Source organism: Podarcis gaigeae (assembly GCF_964106915.1).
Source record: "Podarcis gaigeae genome assembly, chromosome: Z".
In the NCBI taxonomy this organism is placed as follows: Eukaryota; Metazoa; Chordata; class Lepidosauria; order Squamata; family Lacertidae; genus Podarcis; species Podarcis gaigeae.
Window position 1 is genome coordinate 30,986,901 of NC_139691.1, and position 17,070 is coordinate 31,003,970.

Here is a 17,070-nt window from a genome sequence, read left to right on the forward strand (position 1 = left end):
GGATGCTCAAATTGAGAACAGGATTCTGAGTTCTCTTTTGAGCTTTAGTCTGATGCAACATAGCTTCTTTTGTGTTTTTTGTGTTACCAAGGTGGGAGGGGGATTAGGATAAACTATAGCATGCAACTGAATTTATCCTTTGAAGCAACTTCAGGAAAGAGATCATAGCATCCTTTTCCCACTCAAAGACTGGTCTATGTTGATACTAGCTTGGCAAGCACAATTGCCAATAATAGTTTTAAATGTCAGGCACAGGCAAATGAGGTTTAGGGAAGGGAAAAGTTTCAAACAATGCATGACATAATGTTCACCATCCATGTTGAAAGGTGTATGCATGAGCTCCTTCGAAACAATAGGTGCCCAAGGTTTTGTTCCTAACTTTTATGCAGTTAAATAGCATTTCACCAATAACAACAACTTTGTCAGAACTGATTGACAGAGCAAGTGTGGCATAATGGACAGACAGTCAAGCTTCAGCTGCTGGGGAAATCAGAGTTCAAATATCCATTCAACCATGATATTTATTGGTTAACCTTGAGCCAGGCATGCTCTACCTCACCGACTAGTTGTGAATATCAAATTTGCAACCTGCAAGGCTAAAAAGAGGGAAGACGAGATGCAGTGTATAATTGAGTTATTTCTGCTATTTAAGAGTGTTGGCTTCTGTCTTCTTTACGTGTATGTGTGTGTGTGCATGCCCATTGGGACTGATGGGGCAGAATGCAGAGAGACCAACTCTAAGTGGAGTCAGAGCCATCTAATTCCAGTTTTGCACCCATTCTGCTCCCTGCTGAGTTCTACAAGGAAAAGACTAAGGAGGAAGAAATAGATAAACAGGAGCTCCTGGTCTGGCTGTAAGAAGCAAGCAGGTGCAATCTTGTTAAGGCTGGTGGGGCAGTTCCCCACTTCTGCTAATGAACCAGCCTCCACTGCTCTTGCCATTCTGTGTCTCTCTTAGTTGCCCCTCTTTCCGCTGCCTGCCTCCCTTTCCTCCTCCATTTTATATCCCTTATATGAGAGCATAGGAAGAGTCCTACTGGATCAAGCCAAAGGTCTAACGTCCTGTCCTTACACTGGCCAACCTGGTGCCTGCAAGCAGGACCTGTGCAACAGTTTTCTCCACTCCAGCAACTGCATTCAGAAATATACTGCCTCTGATAGTTTGCCTCCCTCTTGCTTCTATTTTCTTTCTTTAGCTCTTGGTTTTGGTTGAGAGCACACATGGGGCTCCAGATCATGAATTTTTAACATTATTTAATCACACACACACATACACACACACACACACACACTTCTCAAGACCAACAAGAGAAATGTCCACAAGACAACACTATCAGTGTTCACATCTGCATCATGCGTAAGAACAAGGAACATAAGACCTCTGATGGATGAAGCCACCAGCCTATCTATTCCAGGGTCTTGCTTCACACAGTGTTTAACCGGATGAGAATGGTGATCGAGTTTATTTAATGCCTTTCACCAGCAGGTCCCAGAGTGGTGATACACAACTCAGTGTTGAAACAAATCACAGCCACAGGAATAGGGTGGGTCTCCAAAAAACATCTGAGGTGGTAAAGACCAGGGCAAAGAGGTGGATCTTCATTATGCGATGAAACTGTATAATGAAGTTGCCAGAAGCACCTTTGTAATGAGGGAATACCATTACCTAGGAGCTGTGACAGAGAATGCCCTGTCCTGCGCCACTTCCCCCAAACTTTTTGGAACTCCCAAGAGGGCCCCCTCTGTTAACATGTGAGGGAGTCTGTGGGGCAGCAAGCGGTCTTTCAGATATTTGGGGCCTGAGTGGCCTCTGGGAAGTCCACAAGCACAACCTGAAGGCAGAATTTTACTCCCATTCATTGCCCTTCATCAGCAGGTGTTCAGTAGCATACAGCCTCTGCCTTAATATGGCAATCCCATTCATTTAACGGACATGCCTAACAGCCACTGATAAGCCTTTCTACCACCTCCTCCATTTGTCCAATCTCTGAGTCAATGGCTTCCTTTTCCACTGGTTTTGAATCTCCTGCTCTTGTTGGCATCTGTCTGTCTCGAGAGACAATGGACGGCACCTCCAGGAGTGAAGTCAGACTGTGGCATCTGCAGCACTGAAGTGTCCTCCCTAGGGCCCAAGCCTGGGCAGTGTGCATGGAGGTCCTGGGCTGCCCAGGCGGCAAGACCCCCTCTTGGCCTCTCTAGTGTGGTCCAAAGGAAAGCAGAGCAATACGTTTGGCACCATCTTGGCTGCAGGAAGGTGACAGGAGGGGGCACACAAGGTGCACAGTTTTCCATCTTCTAGATGGGCTACTTTCCCAGGTTGATGAGCCCTGTCTGCCCCTCACTTCCTTCTACAGCACATGCAGAAACCACCTTCTTGACCATTTGACCCACTATTGGTCTCATCTCCTCAATCCACCAGAGCCTATCTTTGCACGAAGGCGAAGTACCTAACTCACTGAGGGTTTGGGACCCATCGGCTATCTTTAGTGGTCCAGCCAGCCACTCAAAGCTGTTCCCAGGGTGTGGCCACTGTCACATGCTGACAACTTCACTGGTGAGAGCTGAGTGCAGGGTGGGAACCAAAGGTGGACAAACTACCCCAGAAGGAGCATGATGTGTACCCGACCAGAGGTACTACTCATCCCCTAACACCCCAGTGTGCTCAGTGTTTTTGAGGAAATCATTCACTTCCTTTATAGCATGCAAAATTTCACCATCCTCTCCCTTCATTCCCCACTCCCAAAACTAAACTAAAAGAAGAGAAAAGCTCTTCTATGGGAGAGTGCTTTCTTTTGGATCATTTTGTTTCCTATGAGCTTCAGTGAACTTATTTGATACCGCCTTTAGATTAGGTTGAGGATATGAATTCACATAGGGGAAGGGGCGGAGCTCAGTGGGCTACTGCATGCCTTGCATGCAGAATGTCCCATGTTCCATTGCAGGGGTCTCCTGGCAATGCTGGAGAGGAAACTGGCTGGAAACTCTTAGAGTACTACTGCCAGTCAATGTAAACAATACTAAGTTAGGCAGATCCACTCTGTTGGAATAAGGACACTTCCCATGTTCCTTTTCCATTTGGGGAAAGGCTGTAGCTCAGAGCCAGAGCACATGTGTTGCAGCATGCTGAAGTGCCCAGTTTCAATTGCTGCCATCTGGAAGGACCGGGAAAGACCCCATCAAAAATGTGGAGGGGGGGGATACAGCTAGATTGGGGCCATAGTGTGTTGTGGAGGAAACAGTGTCCCCTGCCTATCCTCCTTTGTGTAGATTAGGGCTGTCCCCAGATCTATTTGTTGCAGGACAGTTCCTATCAGCCCTGACCTTGACTATGCTGGCTGATGAGAGTTGGTACACAACAACATCTGTAGAGCCACAGATTCCCCCATACCTAATGTAGATTATGAAAACTATGAATCATGCAACCCCCCCAAAAAAAACCGCTTTTGAAGGACACCAATCTTGCAAATGGAACCTTTGCATGGTTGGGAATTTGAATAATGAAACCCCAGTTCAGAAAATCAACATCATTTATGTGGATGGAGCAAGCTACTCTTCTGCTCCATCACATGAAGGTCCTACAGCAGGTGTGAAGAACCTTTGGCCAACCAGATGTTGCCCGAAGTACAACTCCCATCAGCCTCATCAAGCATGGCCAATGACCATAGATAATGGGAGCTGTAGTTCAGCAATATATGGAGGGCCAAAGGTTATTCACACCTGTCCTGTGGTAATGTATAAACTGAGACAAAGGCATGTGTTGTTATTTGCAAACAATGCTTTTGCATGTGCCCTTTGTGCACAAGCAGAAAACCAGCATCTGCATGTCAGCAGGGACCTTAATGTATAAACTTTTGATGAGAAGTCAGCATCTTATTCCTAAACCATTAAAATAATTTTTAAAAGAAAAAGAAAGTTACGTGTTATTATTCCAAATGGAAAAATTAATTGTAAATAACTGGAAGTCAATTAAGGCTGGGTTCTGCTGGGTAATGCAAATCTTTTATAGTTTTCTTTCAGTTAACTGCCTCATTAATGATTTATAGATGTGTATACAGCTGTGGGAACAGCAGCATTATCTAATGTGCTCTGAGAATAATTACATATGGAAAGAGCCACACAGTTCGGGTGGCGGGGGTGGGGGAGAACCCTCTGAAATTACTTCCATAACCTTCCGCTTTTAACTCCAAAACATATAAAAATGTAACACACACACACACACACACTAAATATTTTCTCTCTCTAAAACGTAGTACTAGATAGATAGTAGTTCGAGCAAAGAACAGGAGAAGTCTCTTATTAAAGAATGCAGTTTATAAAATGGTTCCATGAAAACCATACATCCAACTATCAAGAGCCCCTATATGAATTTCAGTCAGCTCTTGTGTATTTAATATGTACCCCTGCCTTATTTGACTAGTACAGTGGACCCTCCGGATACGAACTTAATTCGTTCCGGGGGTCCATTCACACCCTGAAAATTATGTAAATAGAGGTGCGCCTCTGCGCATGCACATGGTGCGATTGAGTGCTTCTGTGCATTTGCGTGGCGCAATTGAGCACTTCTGTGCATGCACAAGGGGCACAGGGCACTTCTGCACATGTGCACACGGCGAAACATGGGAGTATACACTTCCGGGTTTGCTGTGGCCATAACCCAAAGATTCCGTATGTAAGTAGAGGTACAACTGTATTGAAAGGCTAGCACTGCATAGGTGGGACTGATCATGCAGTTTTTCCTCACCTGATTATCACACAGCCAGAAGGTAGGGCAAGAACAGGAATGTTTGAGTAGTCCTACCCACATTGGGCAAAAGATTCCTGCATTGCAGGGAGTTGGACTAGATGACCCTTGGAGTCCCTTCCAACTCTACAATTCTATGAGTCAGTTCCTTGGTCCATATAGCTCAGCATTGTCTACAAAGACCTGTTGCAGCAGCACTTCATGCCAGGACCTCTGCTAGCGCAATGAGGCTTTCCCCTCCCTACTCTCCTCCCCTGTGTGCCCACTTGCCCCCTAAAATTGTCTCAGGGGCTTGGGAGTATCCCCAGAACAGAATGCAGAGGGAGGAGAGCGGAGGTCAAAAATGTTTGCACAGATGGAATGATCTCCTTAGGTGCTATGCTGAATTCCTTCCACAGAGTCAAAAGAGAAATGCAATCATCAGTGCACCAACAAAGCAACAACTTCGAGAATCACACCAGCAAAAGTGATAGCAGTATATGGGCCATAATAACACAACACAACTCACCCAAATCCCTGTGCAGTGGCAGAGCATATGCCCGCCCTGCCCAGGGAGGGCACGCTCCCAAGGGGTGCGGAGGGTGTTCAGGGTAGGAGAGGGGCAGGAAAGCTGCTGCTCACTCTCCTCCTGCTTTCTGCAGCTGGGTCAGAGATGGCCCGGCAATGGAACTGCTGCGGCCGGGTGAGCCTCACCACAGCTGAGGGCTCCTCTCTGCCGCTGGGTCAGAAGAGCTGTTGCCGCCGGACACGAGGTGTGCCACCCACTTGCCTGCCATTTTGTCACCCCCCTCAGTCATGACACCCAGGGCAGACCGCACCCACCGCTCCCCCTTCCTATGCCTCTGTCCCTGTGTACACATTTTCCTTAATAAATTAGAAAGGATCCAAAGACTGTGGTGCTATTGCATTGTTGGCCAGTTCCCCACCCTCAGCTAATTATTCAGTAAACTGGACATAAACTGGAACACAGAACAATATTTGAAGGAGAAATCAGCTGCCCAAAACTTTCATGCCAGGCGGATTTCCATTACGTTTTCTTGAATAATTGCCAGGAATGTTTATGACAATTTCAATAACTTTTTAAAAAAATTAAGCCAAAGAAAAATATGTTGAAATGAGTCTCATACCAGAGTAGAAAAAGCCACATTCACATTTACTGGATTTTATAATGCATTTTACTTTCCATAAACACCCGCTTTCTGAAACTAGATATCGTTCTGCAAAAAAAAAAAAAAAAAGGACGCTGTTTGCATTTACACTTCTATCAGTCCTTCCCAGGCATTGAAGAACCGGAAAAATTAAATAAAATGCCCTTATTGGGGAAGATTGTTGAATCCATGCTTAAAAAGACATAGCCTACATTTTCCCTCCACTGTTGGAGGCAGTATGCCTCTGAATGTCACTTGTTGGGAACCACAAAATTTTGAGGTTTCATTGTAACAGGTTTTGTTTCCAACTCTGTTTCCCCCCACCCTAAATTGACACCGGTGTAGTAGAAAGCCACTATTATTTCTCTTTTAAAACATTTCTGGATTTTTGTACACAGAATGGCTTTGAAAGGGAATCTGACAAATCTGGGGTGGGTAAGGTTATCAAGGATAACCTATTAGGACCAGAGGCAGTATTAACTCTAAATAACAGTTGCTGGGAATCACAGGTGAGGAATGTGCTGTTTACGGTTGGGAGACATCTGGTTATCAACTTCATGATATATCACTAGCTAAACATCACAATATACTAATATATCATGATGTCTGAAATAAGGATGGAGCTATGTGGAGTCAGTGGCTTCAGGTTTTGTCCCGCATCATGTTGTTTTTCAGTCGTTTAGTCGTGTCCGACTCTTCGTGACCCCATGGACCAGAGCATGCCAGGCACTCCTGTCTTCCACTGCCTCCCACAGTTTGGTCAAGCTCATGTTAGTAGCTTCAAGAACACTGTCCAACCATCTTGTCCTCTGTCGTCCCCTTCTCCTTGTGCCCTCAGTCTTTCCCAGGGAGTCTTCTCTTCTCATGAGGTGACCAACGTATTGGAGCCTCAGCTTCACGATCTGTTCTTCCAGTGAGCACTCTGGGCTAATTTCCTTCAGAATGGATAGGTTTGATCTTCTTGCAGTCCATGGGACTCTCAGGAGTCTCCTCCAGCACCATAATTCAAAAGCATCAATTCATTGGCGATCAACCTTCTTTATGATCCAGCTCTCACTTCCATACATCACTACTGGGAAAACCATGGCTTTAACTATATGGACATTTGTTGGCAATATGCCTGTTGTCTTTGTCCATGGAGTTTTCTTGGCAGGGATACTGGAGTGGCTTGCCGGTTCCTGCTCCAGGTGGATCGAGTTTGGTCAAAACTCTCCACTATGACCTGTCCATCTTGAGTGGCCCTGTATGGCATAGCTCATAGATTCTCTGAGTTATTCAAGCCCCTTCGCCACAGCAAGGCAGTGATCCATGAAGGGGGTCCTGCATCATAATTTTAATATTTTAATAATAATAATAATAATAATAATAATAATAATAATAATAATATTAATAATATTAATAATAATAATAATAATTTGCCAGGTCAAAAATCATGAAACTGATATCATGATATGGACTTCAAACTGGTTTTGGACAATATATTGCCAAGCCCTAATGCACATCATGATTCGTGTTATATTGCCAGGTCAAAAATTACGAAACCAATATCACAATATGGTCTTCAAACTGGTTTTGGGTGACCCATCCCTAATGCTGTTGTGCTCATGTCCTGCTTGCAAGCTTCCCAAAGGCTACAGAGGGGGAAAGATGCTGGTCTAGGTGGTCTGAAGGCTCTTCTTATTTTCATTGAGCTGGCTAACCACACCTCGGCCTCTTGTAATCCAATTGGTTTCAGCCAGATCATGGACACACTGCAGTGATTTGAGGGCCCTGTTTGTTTCTTCTTTGTTTTATTTATTTAACCCTCCTGTGACCATGATGACAGCTTGTAAATAACATGGCAAACATTGAAGAGTATTTACTGGATATGTCATTGTCATATGTTTCCAGAACGTGCATGGGCAGTGGGGGAAGAAGGTTTTACCGTTTCTTTTTGCTCAGTATATTAAAAGGGAAGGGCCCATGGGTTTGAATCATATTGTGAAGGGAACGGAGAGGGGGAAAGAGTCCTATAAATTAATACAGGGTTTTACAGAGGCTTGTGTGGAATCAAGGGAGAGTTATCCAGGCCCTTCAACTGCTGCTTGAAAGATCAGGAGGGCAATAGGAAAGATAAATCCACTTGTAGCTTCCACCCTGATCAATTTTAAGTTGAACATAATTTCACTTAATCCAGGCGCTGACGGCACCTCAAGCTATTAATACAAACCCAGACTCTGTGGCATAGGCTTGCGAAAGAAACATTTTATTGGAGCTTCACCTGATTAAAGAAATCTGATAGCTGGTTAATCATAAGTTTCAGGTGATTAACTCATGAAGAAAAAAAGCAACTGTTCTGAAGGGGGGGAGGACATGGGTATGTTCTGTATCAGAGACAAATTTGTGATTGCAACTTAAGGCCTTATTTTATCACAGGGACATTGGAGGATGCCCTACACAGGGTCAGATCATTGCTCCAGATAGCTCAATGCTGTCTACACTGACTGAAAGCAGCTCTCTCAGCTCTGCTTGGAAATTGATTGATTGATTGATTGATTGATTGATTGATTTAGGAGTATTTCTACCCCTCCTACAAATCAGAAGTTTTTGAGGCAGCTTGCAATATTCAAAGCACAGTAAAACAGACAATGATACAATAGTCACTAAAGCAGGACAAAGGTTTGGACAGTGGTACCTCATTTTTTGAACGTAATCCATTCTGGAAGACCATTCAACTTCCGAAACATCCTAAAACAGGTGCGAAGGGCAACCTGCAAATTTAATTGATAAAACTGAGAAACATGCGGCAGAAACCGTTCAACTTCCAAGGCATGATTGAAAACAGAAGCATTTACTTCTGGGTTTTCGGCGTTCGAAAACCAAAACATTCGACTTCCGAGATGTTCAGAAACCGAGATACCACTGTATAAGGTTTTCCTCCTTGTTCCCTTATGTTCCAACAAATGCCTCGGGCTGACCACTGAAGCAATTCCTCCCACACAGGTCATGAAGACTTCCTTGCTGGGTGGCTGCTGTTGCCGCCTCTCATAGCCCCAGGCCCTGGTGGCAGATGCAGAAGGTGTGTGGGGGGGGGACGGGACAAATGTGTTACAAACCTCCCTCCCACCCTTCAGATCTAGCCCTGTCCTGTGGGTGACGGAGAACAAGCTGTCGATCTTCATTCAGTGTCACCATCAGGGTGGAACTTTGGGGCAGGAGTTCAGAGGTCTCATTCAGTAAAATGAGCAAAAGGGGCCCAAATTCAGCAAGGATGACTTACATTTTGAAGTGAGAAAAGTAGTGCATATTAATTCCTCACCACTTCCGGACTTACGCATATGTACCTGAAACTCAAGGTTGTGGGAAGGTTTACTTTAGCAGAGTTAAACAATCCCCTTTATAAGTTTATGCAGTGATCAGCTTGTTGCTGACTTGTCTGAGTTCTACTAATAATGATGCCTTCCTGGTTAAAAATCCCTTTGAATCCCACTTAAAGAATACACACACAAATCTGATTCATGTTAATATAAAACTATTTTACTCTCAGATTCATTCAGGTTTACAGAACTGTACCTGAAGGCAGGCTTAGGTTACATAACAAGCAAATAAACTATACCAGAGGGAAGTTGGTCCTGAGGTGACTGCAACTGAGCAGTCTTTCAAACTAGCAGCAACCGACAAACTGGTTGTCACAGCAACCAGTTTGAACATGGAGGCCGTTTGTCCTCTGTCGGAATGTTGCACTTGACTGCACCTTTACATCCCACAAAGGTTAACAAAAAGAAGCTTACAATATCAAGTCAGGGCAATGCAGAAAATATCAGAGACAGAAGGTTTTTGTGATGTTTGAATGGGTTTTATTACATATGCAAACAAAACAGAACTTGGATGCATTCCTCTTTCATTACAAGGGATACACAGATGAGGGATACAGAACCTCAGGCCCAGGGGCTGAAATGAGTCCCTTCAGGTCTCTCTGGTCATGCAGGACTTTCTCCAGATATTGCCACACCCAGCTTCCTCATTGGGTGGCTGCTGTTAAGGTATCATGGACTGACTGGATGCAGAGGAATGGTGGGAGGAACCAGCTGTGGAAACCACCAAGGGAAGAAGACTCAGACCCTGAGGAGTGGTGGTGGGATAATGATGAGTGGTCACAGGGTAAAGACTGGGAAGAGGAGGTGATGGGCGCTAACAAGTCTTAGTGAGCTGGGAGAGTCTGTGGCAGAGATAAGTCCAGTATCAGAGTCAGAAGCTGAAGCAGGAGAGTGGGAGAGGGAGAGGGAGGCCAAGAGGCAGAGATTAGTCAGGCTGGAGAAGAGTTAAGGGTGTCTTCCCCTCCTGCTGTGACAAGCTCCCCTCGCCCCCACCTGACTTCCAGAACCAGGAGAGGCATGAAAAGTGTAGATCAAAGACAGGCTACATGCAGGCACAGTCTCTGATTGCTTAGGAAAAGCCCTGGGGAGGAGGAGGCACAGATGGCTGTGGGAAGGTGGGGACCTTTAGTCTCAGCAACTGGTTTCATGGAGTAAGACCTATAGGGAAAGAGCTGCTGTGCTGACACTGAGCCAAGTCTGTGAAGATCATGGTTTTGCAAATAAAGAGTTAACTCCAACTTCAAATGGTGTGATTTACTGCTGGCTTGTTCTTTGACGTAAGGTCTCCCACAGCCCTGATGGCAGACAGAGGAGGGGCTGGGTAGCAAAGATATGAACATGCCTTCCACCCAGTTCTCAGGTGTTCCAACTGATGCTAATGAGACACTAAGGAACGAACCTGGGACCTTCTACATGCAAAGCAGATGCTCTACCACTGAGCTACAGCTCTTCTCAATGGTTGGTTTTTCTTCTTACTCCCCTCCTACTTTTCGTCTTCAAATTTATTGTGAGTTTGTACGTTGTGCAATTAATTGTAAGCTGTCGGGTGACACAGCATCATGATTGTTGTAGTCTTTTACTGCTTATTGTTTGTTTTTAAGTTAATACAGTGGGCAGTGTGGGCAGTTCTGTTGCACAGGGCACCATGCTCAGGGGGTGCTAAATTGAGAAGATCCATAACTGAAAAGATCCATTGGGGGTACAAATTTTTGGCTTTGCACAAACAGAATATAGACATGGGAATGGACTGCTCAAGACATGGACCAAGCACTTAGTATAATTTCACCCATTTTCCCCAAATAACACCAACAGAGGAGGCTGACTGCTGTGTCTTGTGACCAAACCAAAAGGGGTTTGGAAGAGGTGAAAGTCTCTCCTTGTCCTGTGCTATCTCCGCCACAGTCCCAGAATGCTGGATTAAGTTCCACTGCCTGAGACCCAGCTGAGCTGCCTGAGCCATGGTAAGGGACTTATGCTCAACCTGAAAAGCTGAAGATCTGTCAAAGCTCTCTCACCCTGGTGGATGCTGGATTTGAATTATGCTGTAAGTGAACTTGGGCTGCTAGTCACTCTGTTTCTTAAGAAAAAAGAAGAACCCTGATGGGCCAGGCCAATGGCTCATCTAATGCAGCACCCTGTTCTCACAGTTACTGGCAGAGGAAGAGGGGGACGGGGGAGCGCACCACCCCTGACAGCATGATCCCGGTGGGGTGTATCATGGCTGCCACCCTGTCTGTACTGGGCACTATGCCCCTGCAGGCAGTGTGCCACACCCCTGGGACACGAGCCAGCCCCAGCTCCACCTGCTCTTCTCCCCCTCGGTGCTGGAGCATGAAGCTCCGCCACTGCTCACAGTGGCCAATCAGATGCCCATGGGAAACCCACAAGCAGGACCTGGCTGCACTCTCCCAACTTGTGATTCCCTGCCTCAGCTGAACCGCTTCATGGTTCGGCTTGATGTGAGGATAAAATGGGCATGGAGAAAATCATTTATGCAACCCTCGGTATTTTGAAGGATGGGATAAAAGCCAACAAGTAAACAAAAATTGCATGTGGAATCCCTCCCTGCAGCTGGAGAACCTGTCTTTTGTATGACCATTGATTACTGTGGAGTAGTCAATGTGGCACCCTCCAAATGTTGTACAAATGTTGTACACTAAAACTGGTGGTAGTGGCTGTCACTGATGAAGACTGGAATCCGAAACAATGAAAGGATGCCACATTGTCTGTCCTTGGATTACTGCATGGAGACCTGAGACATGTATAGTTTGTGTAACTCTGCTTACAGCAGAGATGGGAAACCTGTTGCCCTCCAGATGTTGTTGGACTCCAGCTCCCATCTGCCTTAACTAGCATAGCCAAATGTCAGGGATGATGGAAGTTGTAGTCCAGCCACCTCTGGCATACAGTTTTGGGTGAACAGGTGGATAAGCGTGGGCTCTGCAGACACAGTCCCACTACCCTAGCTACTCTTCCATATCCTTGGATATGTGGAATATGTGGCAATATTTCATGCCCAGTGTGAATTGTTTTGTTATTGTGCTGCTATTAATGCACTTCAAAGAGGGGTGTGGGGGTGTGTGTGTAAGAGGAGGGCAAGTTGTTGGTCACTGGACAGCAGGCACACTTAAGGATGGCTTGAGCCTTATGAAAGACCAAGAGAGGGTTCCTCAGCAGAGAACAAATAGTATGTCCTAGTTCAGCAGCTCAGCCTGAAAGGGGCAGATGACGTTGGTGAGAAATAGCGAAGACAAGGTGTTCCAAGGGGAAGACAGATTTGTGTGTGTTCATTATACATTTTCCAGCTTTGTTATTCTGGCAATGTCTGGCTTATAAAAAATAGGTGGCTTCAAACCAGGTGGAACTTCTGGTTTCATCCCAAGTTGTTTACCCACAGTGGCATACGCAAGATAATTTATTGGAGTGGCAAACATGGTTGTAGATTTTACCTGTCACCTTTCTCCAGGCTGCTGTCCTAAGTTACAAAACCAAGGTGGGGAGGGGGGATTTGGGCAGCACGTAGGCCATATATAATTAAAGTTGCTGGAAGAATCATAAACTTCAAGCTTTTGCTTTGTGGAAGAACACTAAGAAGAGAGATCAGGACCCCGGACATTTATCATCCGCCATTGGCTCCCGGACAGCAGACTAAGCAGGCAGGACACCTGGCCACAGTATTCTATCCCCCTAGGATAAGAGGTACTTATATTTAAATTAAATGTGAGCCAATGCATTTAAATCAGCATATGTAATTCAATGTCCTCTCCTCTCCTCTTTTGGTGAGGAATTTCTTCTCTTTTTGGCAACCCTAGGCCAGGGGTAGGCAACCTAAGGCCCGTGGGCTGGATGCAGCCCAATCACCTTCTAAATCCAGCCTGTGGACGGTCCGGGGATCAGTGTGTTTTTACATGACTAGAATGTGTGCTTTTATTTAAAATGCATCTCTGGGTTATTTGTGGGGCATAGGAATTCGTTCATTTTTGTTTGTTTGTTTCAAAATATAGTCTGGCCCACCACATGGTCTGGGGGACAGTGGGCCGGCCCACAGGTGAAAAGGTTTGCTGACCCCTGCCCTAGGCTGACATTCAGCCCTATTAAAGACCCATTTACATAACCACTCTGGACAACGTTGGCCCACCCATGAGGTAGGGTGATGAAGACACCTCAGGCGGCAGAAGCACAAGAGACAACACCCTGCCTGCCCTGCCAGCAGCAGAACACCCAGTCCCGATCTTGCTTGTTGACAGTGGAAGTGGTGGGGCAGGCAGGGTGCAGTGGCTGGGGGGCACGTCTCTCATTTCACCTCAGGTGGCGAAACAGGACGGGCCACCCCTGAGTCTGAAGAACCCAACTGAGCAAAGCAAACTTTGTTCTATTGCCTATTAGAAGATTTACTTTCTTCTGGGATGATCTTAGAAGCTAACACACCGTAACTAAGCAAATGAAAATGTATTCATTGCTAGAGAGACGGACTCTGCAAATTTCAGACCAGGAAACAAGTAATTTATTTTACATTTGATAAACAAGAGGGAGTGATTTACCAGACTGTACCCATCAGCCTTCTGGAGCTTGTAGACAGAGAGGAAAAATTTGATAGAGATGTTTTAGAAAGCTAGGCATCCCTTGGGAGCATCTCTTGCATTTAATAAGGGGGGAAAGAGACCTTTTGTGCGTCCAATAAAAGTTGAGCCTCTCACGAAGATTTATACCATATTACACTGAGAAATTCAATGTACAACGATCCCTCCTGGTGTGCTCAGATCTCAGAGTAATTCTCCTTGACTGTGTGATCAACTTAGGTTTGATGCAAGCTCTACCGTTTTCAATATTACATACTTGCAGAGGACAAGAAAATATTCTCAGTTCATGAGACAACTTTCCTCTTCTCTTAAACAAAAACTAGGCTACTATCTTAAGTCTGCTGAGAATTAAATTGCACATATGTAATTAATACATGGCAACCACCACAGGGCTGCTAGGCTCCAGTCTTGCACCTTTCCCTTGCTTGTAGGGCAACTGAGGATTCAGCAAAACACAGTAGTGCTGGGCATCTATAAATAAAGTGCATGCAATGTTATGCATATTTTTGTTATGGGCCTGGACCCTGTGTCCTTTCAGTATCTGAGCTCCTTGTAGACCACAAGATGCAGTGGTGACTGCTGGTTCATATGTTCCTGGGTAGGAATGGAGGGAGAAATTCAATTCAGTTCACATTTACAGTGATACCTCAGGTTACAGACGCTTCAGGTTATAGACTCCGCTAACCCAGAAATAGTACCTCGGATTAAGAACTTTGTTTCAGGATGAGAACAGAAATCACGTGGTGGCAGCAGCAGGAGGCCCCATTAGCTAAAGTGGTACCTCAGGTTAAGAACACTTTCAGGTTAAGAATGGACCTCCAGAACGAGTTAAGTTCTTAACCTGAGGTACCACTGTAAAGTGAGCCTAGCCAATTCTTGCTTTCTGAAAAACAAAATGAAACACAGCTGTCCTTCAAACGTCACACTTCTCTCATTTTTGCGAGGCACCTTCTCCGGCCAAGGAGAAGGCAAGAAATGTTTATAAAAAATGCATATATATGAAGGTAAAGTCTGCATCACATGCATACCGTATTTTTCGCCCTATAGGACGCACCGTCCCATAAGGCGCACCTAGTTTTTTGGGGGGGAAATAAAGGGGAAAAAATTATTTTCCCCCCCAGGTGTGGGGCTGGGGCGGGGGAGGCCCGAGCTTCCCCCGCCCCAGCCCCCAAACAGGCAGCTCTCTGCAAGCCATGGGAGCCCAGCGCTGGCTCCCGCTGCTTGCGGAGAGGTCCACGAAGCCTGGACGCGCTGAGCTCAGCGCGCGCAGGCTTCGGCATGCAGGCAACTCTCCGCAAGCAGCGGGAGCGCTCCCACTGCTTGCGGAGAGGTCCGCGAAGCCTGCAGAGCGAGAGGGGTCGGTGCGCACCGACCCCTCTCGCTCTCCAGGCTTCAGCGAAAGCCTGCATTCGCCCCATAGGACGCACACACATTTTCCCTTCATTTTTGGAGGGGAAAAAGTGCGTCCTATAGGGCGAAAAATATGGTATATTAGTGAAAATAACATACAAAAGGACATTTTATTGGGGGAGATCGCTTTGCAAAAATGTGTGCATTAGAAGGAAAAAACACTAAATAAAAAGATATATTTTCATAATGATGTAAAAAGAAGAAGCACCAATCATGCCATGAAACCTTTCCTACTAAAATCAGACAAGTACCTACACTTTTGATATTTCATCACTGCTGAAAACAATGTTAATGGTTTGTTGTACACCATCATACTTCCCCCTCCCAAATGAGACAGTGGTTTATAAATATTTTTATGAATAATAAATAAATAAATAAAAGTGTTCTCTGAGGAACCCATTCTTTGCAGCTGTTTCTGTGAACCAAGTCTCTCCATCAAAGCATTCTTGGGCTACTGCAAGAAGTGCTGGGTTCACGTGACTGTTCCTCTGTCTTTTTTGATACTTCTGTACCTATTCAAAAGCCCCGGCAATGATTTATGTTTTGGAAGGCTGTGTGATAGAGTTTGACGTTTTCCAGCTGAGGCGTGGCCCTCCTCCAGCTCATGCTTCATTACGTCTCACTTCCTTGGAGAGGGATGGAGAGAGTAAAAATAGCCAGGTTGTTTAAAATGTAGAAAGGCATAAATTAATTCTCACCAGATGGCCTATTCAATTGTCATCTTTATAAAATTATGGTTGACAAACTTTTGCCCACCATGAAAAGGAAGGAAGGAAGCTAGATCATGTAGGCTGAGAAATACTTTATATGTACCTCGTTTTCTTCTAAACATTCTCCTCTCCTATATGAAAATAAAAAAATATGGCTTGGTAAAGATTTCATACCTGTAACTGCCTGATGGAAGTGGTCTCACCCAAAACTCTCTCTGTGTGGTTCCAGAACCAGAATCAATGGCCTTTAGCCATGAGGCCAATTGATGCTTTACACTTTTACAGCGTGCCCAGTAATACCAGTTGCTGGGAATCGCAAGTGTGGAAGGAGCTGTTGCACTCACATCGTAATTGCAGGCTTTCCATGGGTATCTTGTTGGCCAGTGTGAAAATATGCTGGTGGACTAGTTGGAACTTTGTCCTTATCCAGCAGAGCTTCCGTTATGTTCTTAACAGATAAAAAGAAAGCTTTAAAAGGCGGTTTGTGGCTTGTGTATGAAAAACAAAGAAATTGGAAGCTGATTTCTGTCTGAAATGTGTACACTTTGGAAAATGTGAGAGTGTGTGCAGGGTGTGGCTTACACAGCTAACCACCACAAATCCCTGCAAAATGGCAACATTTCCAATGATTCTGGAATTTGTTCACTTTTTTGTGTGTGAGAGTACATTCGGCTGGAGTGTTCTTGCCATTTTCTTTTCAGCGTTGGGAAGGCAATCTGAGGATCGAGCTACAGTACATTAAAATTTGTATTGGTAGCATGACATCTGTTTCCACCCTTTTAATTATGGGTTATTATTATTTCATTAGTATACTGTTTAATTACAAAGGAGACATCCAAGTAGTTCACTATTATATAACCAATTGCACAAGTATTAAAAGATAAACACCCATAATTAACATACACAGTCAAACAATCTCATTAGATGAGGAAAATGGAGGATTTTCATCAGTACCACAGTATGTGGGGAGGTGAGGTTTAACTCTTGCTTCCCTGTTGCAATTAGCCTGGGGGGGGGGGAATATCCCACCAGGTCTCCCATCACCTGGCAAAATTCTAAATACAGGCATTGACATATGTGTTGCACCCCTTCTGATGTGCTTCAAATGTGTGGACTGTAGGGTTC

General features: G+C 45.1%; 1 long non-coding RNA gene across 3 annotated transcripts in view; it reads right to left on the bottom strand.

The window, feature by feature from the left end:
- The window catches only part of LOC310836827, a 46,393-nt gene extending 36,876 nt beyond the window's left edge, over window positions 1–9,517 (bottom strand). For all 3 annotated transcript variants that reach the window (XR_014560236.1, XR_014560237.1, XR_014560238.1), the window contains exons 1-2: window positions 9,442–9,517; window positions 5,893–5,958 (exon numbers count right to left, since the gene is read on the bottom strand). This is a non-coding gene — a long non-coding RNA (uncharacterized lncRNA). The remainder of the gene's footprint in view (window positions 1–5,892; window positions 5,959–9,441) is intronic.
- Window positions 9,518–17,070: the final 7,553 nt, after the last annotated feature.